A 6,696-nucleotide genomic window follows, 5' to 3' on the forward strand; every position below is an offset into this window, starting at 1 on the left:
GAAATCGGACGTTGATAAAATGACATTAGTCATTAACGTTGAAACCATTCCAATTTCTTGTATAGAAATTATGAGATGAATGGAATGATCAATGATTTGTTTGTAGAAATCTGACTAGTTAAAATGAATTTAGTCATTGATGTTGAAACCATTCCAATTTCTTCTGTAGAAATTATGAGATAATGAGATAGTCAATAATTGTTAAAATGACTATAGGAAATGATTTCTTTATCAGACTCGTTAAAATGACTATAGTCGTTGAAATTGAAATATTCCAATTTCTTAGGCAGAAATTATGAGATAAATGAGTGCCCATAACAATGTCTTATATAAAATTTGATCTGTCAAAAAGATTTTAACCATGGATGTTAGAATGATTCTAATTTCTTGTGGAGAAATTATGAAATAAAATGGGGCACTTAACGATTTCTCATATAGAAATTTAATTTGCTAAAATGACTTTGTCATTTATATTTTGAGGCATTTAAATTTCTTGAGATTAAATAAGTTATTTGTGTTAGAACTTATTATAATCATGCATTTAAAAAGACACGACTATGTTAGTCGAAATTGTCTTTGCAAAAATTGTCTCGGTAAGAACAATTTACCCAAAGTTATTTTTGAGCATGCATAGTCGTTTCACGTCGATTATTGTTCAAAATATGGCAATGTAAGTGCTTCAATTAAGATATGAAATATATTTATAATTATATTTTATTTGATTACGTTACTAAGTGATTAATTGTATATATATCATGCATATTAGTTAATAATATGATAATTTGTGTTAATTCATAATATGTATGATTAACTTGTTATTTATATACACACGTGAATAAATATTATTGTATATCTATTTTATTTTAATAGATAATTTTGAAATTTGTCACAAATTGTGTTCTTTGATTGACAAAGAATTGTTATAGAATGTTAAAGGTCATCTAATTAATTAAGAAACGAATAATTGATGACATGAATATTTATTTTTATAATTAGTTAGTTTTATATTCGATTAAAGATAAATGATCAACATTCTAATTAAGTGTAATAATTAATATTCTAATTAATTATCATGTATTTTTTAAACGTATTTTTAATGATAAATGAAATTGTATATATATTTGTTTAATAATATATGACATATTATTTATTTGATTACGTTCTATGTTATTGACTATATATATTATAGTTGTTTTGTTGTGGTGACAAAAATTCATGAAGCAATAATATACAATATCATATATATGGATATATTAATTTTGGTTTAATATAATATATTTGATATACATTGTTCAACGCATCATTAAGACTTACTTAATTTAATTTGATAATTTTGAAATCAAATAATTACAAGGAAAGTCTTGTTTCATTTGAGAATAATGTGGCAAACGTGCCGATATTATGGGATGCAAACGTGCAACCGAAAATAAATATTTGAGCGACTTCGGTCAAAGATGCTTGAAATATTCTGATTTCTTTTGTAGAAATTATGTGATATGGTGAATATTTATTTGATTAAATATTCTAATTTCTTTTATAGAAATTAAGTGTTGAAATAAATATTTTAATTGATTAAATATTTTAATTTCTTATGTAGAGATTATGTGAAGAATGGTTTATATATGAATAAACATTCTAATCTCTTGTATAGAAATTATATTTTATTCAATTAAATATTTATGATATAGTTATCTTATTCATTGTATGATAAGTATAACAAAAGAAATTTGTAAAAGAATTGTGTGACAATTTCTTGATTAGAAAATCATTGATTTAAATCATATAAGTGTGTGATTTAAACAAGGGTACCAACACGAATGTGGGGGCAAATATTTTAATTGATTATAACACAAAAATAATTGTGTATATTATGATAAATAAAAAGATAATTTATTGTTAGAGAAATATGTTCTCTATAAAAGATAAAGTTGCGCAACTTTACAAAAAGAAAGAAAATAACAAGAAAATGTCTTGTTTATATTTGCTGAGTTGGTGTTCAAATCGATATTTTAGATTTTGAAATCAAGAAACGTGTCATATTTTGACATTATTTTCATAAAATTTTGAAGAACCAATGTCTTCAAAAGAATTTTATGAAATAAATGAAAAAGAAAGTTTATAAAGTCTTGATATGACTTATAACAAATTTTATAATAATGATATGAAAATTTGATCATACTTTTATTAAAAAGTGAATGTGACAATTATATATATAATGAAGACAATGAAAATTATTTCATTACGTGTCTTTTGTACGATATTTTTATCGTTGAAAAATTACGATAAAAATGGTTAAATCCATAAAGGATATGAATTGCACTAAACGAAATATCATATTGTTATCAAATGATATATTGATATTATTAAATGAAAGACTTTACGTCTTAAAGTGAATATGTTTACACTTAGAAGTGCAATCTACGTATGGAAATCTTCTAATAAACTTATGATGTATAGATTAAACGTTATAATCTATATTTTTGACTTATGTCGAAAAATAAAATATTTTTATGTAAAATATATAATCGTTTACACGAAGGCAGAATAGTTCAAAGACATTTTGTCTACTAGTTAGTCAAGTAAACAATATTTTCATAAAAAAAAAAATGTTTAAATGGTAAGCATGTACGAATGACTATGCTTCTTATTAGAAGACATTCCAAGATTATCAGAAATTTCTAATTATTGTAATAATAATTTGAAATTAGATAAACTTAGAGTCAATGACAAGTCTAGACATACACGTCTTAGACATAATGTCATTAGACTATACTCTCTAATGGAGTTATCAAATTTGACTATATAAGTCAAAGATAACACAGTGGATCCACTAATCAAATTATTGAATAGAGAGATAGTTTGAAGTCTTATGAGACATCAGCCTACTATAAGTTGGTATGAAGGAAAACCCAACCTATGCAGACTGGAGATCCCAAGAACTAGGTTCAATGGGACAACCTAATTGTACTAACTTGGAAAGTTATTGTTGAGGATTAATCCTATAACGAAACAATATATATTTTGACGAGGATAAGCATATCGCTTTTAATGATTCTTTGTGAGAAAAGAGATCACCTATGTGAGGGAGAAGTGGGGCCGCTTCGAAAGAATTGCACGGCTCAATTCTAGACCCTCTCACAGAACCAGGCACGTGTTCCATGGCCAAAATGGACACAACCATGAGAGCTTGACATGTATCAGGGAGAATTTTATGTGAAAGTGAGTAATCGTTTACACAAATGGCAGAATAGTTCAAGGACATCGAGTCTACTAATCGGCTAGTAAAGTTATATACTTTCACAAGGGAAGGTTCAAAGGGTTACACCTACCTATCCTATGTAGAATTCAACTGTTGAACCTTTCACCGGGTTAATCTTTCAATTTCCATTAATGTGGGGGATTGTTGGAATTAAGCTAATTCCATTAATGAATGGAAATAAGATTGTAAATAAATAAAATCAAATAAAATTCACACAAATTCAAACGTGAATTAACGGTGAATTTAATCCAAATTATAATTAAATATTAATTGTTTAATTAATATTTAATGCCTAATTAGAAAATTAAAGCATAATGTTAGGATAAACATTTAGCTTTAATTGGCCTATTGGCTAACGTATGGACTCTTCAATTAGCTAGCATTAGCATTGAATGTCTAACATTGCATTTCTGCAAATCAACGTATAGGCTGATGTTAATTAGTTATGGATTAATTAACAAATGAATGAGCAATATTTATTGCTAATAAACGTTTGGATGGTTTTATTTACAGGTTTAATTCTCAGCAATATATACCCATTCATTATTCATTTTACAAATACTTCATCCTTCATCTTTCTCACTCTAGAATTCCAAAAGCCTTCTTCTTATTTTGTGAGTGTTCTTCGAGTTCTTCGCTCGATATTTTCCGTTGAAACCCGGTGATAGTTCAGGTACTTTATCAAGCTCGTTGTGTAGTGATTCCGGTGCTGAATCACTACTAGATTCGTTGTACCCTGGGAGACAGCCATCTGTGACAAGCTCTAGCACATGGGGAGACGGTGGAACTGTTTTAAGGGAAATGTGTTTAACACATGCCTCGAATCAACATTTTATCTGGTGATTTCGTTCTTGTAATATTGTATTTATTTAATTTATTTGTAACATCATTTTATATATATTTTCTGTTATTTCAAGACATTATTTCTAACAATTCCAACTAGTTGAGCCAAGAACAACCAAAACACCATTTAGTATTTTTGACTAATTCAATAAACTTGGATGGATCAACCGACTATAGCTCCTTGAATAAATCTGAAGCCAAGAGATCCACTCGCTAGCTTCAAATCGAAGAAACTCATAAATCTACTATTAAAGTTTCAAGCTTTTGGAAATTTTTGAAATTTTGAATAGGCCTTAAAACTTGGATCCTAACATCCCAAAAGCTTCCCTAAAGTCCTAGGAGTGTTCTCCAATCCTTGGTAAGATTCCAATCACACTCTAATTCATATTTCTAGTTTGAATTTGAAATTTTTATATTTTAAATTGCATAAGCTTGTATCTTGTCTGGTTATTCAATTTTATGATTGAAAATCAATCCTATGATCATTTTCAAGCTTTCTATTTAAGTTAGAAGCAACCAATCAACCTTAAACATAAAAACCCAAATTTGAATTTGAAAATTTCAAAAATTAGGTTTGTTGTTCTTGGGTTAATCTTCAAGGATCATAGCCCATACAACTTCCCAACGTGATTGTAATGATGTTAGACAACTATTTGAATCATGTTTGATTCATTCCGATAATGTTTGATCTAAATAAAAAATTTCAAATTAATTGAAAATTTTGTGTTCTTGAATTAATCCAAACGAACAGTCAGTATTCTTGTTTTGGTACCAATCAAGTATGATGTATAAGGAAGCTATTGTATAGCTCCTTACACTTCAAAATAACTTTAAAACTAAAAAAAATCAATTTTGGTCACAAAATGTTTTGAACAAATTTATCATCATCTATGTCGATTTATACCTTAGGATGATATTATAAATGTTCGTGAGAGCTTTGTGAAGCTACCAAGACCCATAGATCAAATAAACAAAATTCCAATCAAAATTGAAAAACTTGCAATTTTGATGTTCTTGTGGACCGACATGTCCGACCTATGACTAACATGTCTGACCTTGAACTGAGAGGTCCGATTGAGGATTCTCGGTCCGAACCAATGAGTCCGACTAAAAAATCCTATCCTAGAACCGAGAGGTCCAACCAAGAATTTCAACCTAGACCGACATGTCCGACCGATGTTCTTCAGTTAGGACCGAGTGGTCCGACAGATGTTCTTCACCTAGGACTAAGAAGTCCGACCGAGTATTTTTACATTTGACCGAGAAGTCTAACCTAAGAACGAGGAATCTCGACCCCGACTAAGAATCTAGAACCTAGGACCGATAGAGTTAGCCCAAAGACCTATGACCGATAGAGTTAGCCCAAAGTTAACCTAGGACCGAGGGTTCTTACACATTGACCGATAATCTAAGCCAACGATCGAGAGTCCTTAGCACCTCGACCGAGGCTTCTTAGCCTAGACCGATGAGTTCGACCTAGGGTCCTAAACCCCGACCGAGAAAATCGAATTTAAGGCCTAGGATACCGATCTTAAAGCATGTTTGATTCCCCTTTTCAAAATCCAAAATTATTTTTGTAATTTTGAAGCATCAAACCATTTTCTAAAATCCCAAGAGATTTAAAAATGATTTCAAAATATTTTTCGGATATTTCTAAAAAAAAATATTTTGCCAAAGGCTTGTTTGAGATTTATGTTTAAACTCTAATGCTTTAAAATGACTGATATTCTTCAGGTATTTTCCTCTCTAGTTATCATCAGTGACATTTACCAGCATTTAAATATTGTTGTTACAATATTTTAAATAACGTTAAAACTCAGAAGCATGAGGATTAGAAGAATAATCGGTTAAAACTAAAATGTTATACAACCAATTTTCAAAAACCAAGTTTATAAATAGATACATTTTTAAAACGGGTACAGATGATTAAGCGCGAAAGTCCTTTCTAGAATATCACCAAACTTCGAACCAAAACAAAAATCTAGTAAAAAATATGTTTCTACACGTACACATTTTTATTGATTTTTCGAAAATAATTGTCGACTCTGTCTTTAAATAAATAATCTTTTAAATTAATTATGAAACAATAATTTCTTAAAAAAAAATAAAACTGTTATTTGATTATCGCAAATCCCCATATTATTCAAATATGAATAAAATTAATTAATTTTTTAATTAATTTTAAAACCTGAATTATCAAAATGTTTTAAAATAATGTTTTATTTTAAAATGATGCATAACACGTAAACCAATGTTAAAATCATTGAACCTCAAATCACTCTAGTCCATGCCACGCCCCACACTAGTGCGAGTTTCCCGGGGTTACAATATATAATATATATTAAAATTGTATTTATTATATTTTTTAAACTTAGGATTTGAAATTGAATTATAATTTTCTAAACATAGAAATTTAATTATATTTTAATGTCAATTATTGTAAAATTAGAATTAGAATTTCAATACCAATTTCAATTTCAATTCCGCTCACTCAAACCTATCCTATTAATTTAAATTTTGACGGTAAAATTTATTGTTGAAAATATTAGGCCTTGATCGTTTGAAGTGATTCAAATAGCTATAACCCAAAAATA

This window comes from Impatiens glandulifera, chromosome 6, assembly GCF_907164915.1.
Source record: "Impatiens glandulifera chromosome 6, dImpGla2.1, whole genome shotgun sequence".
In the NCBI taxonomy this organism is placed as follows: Eukaryota; Viridiplantae; Streptophyta; class Magnoliopsida; order Ericales; family Balsaminaceae; genus Impatiens; species Impatiens glandulifera.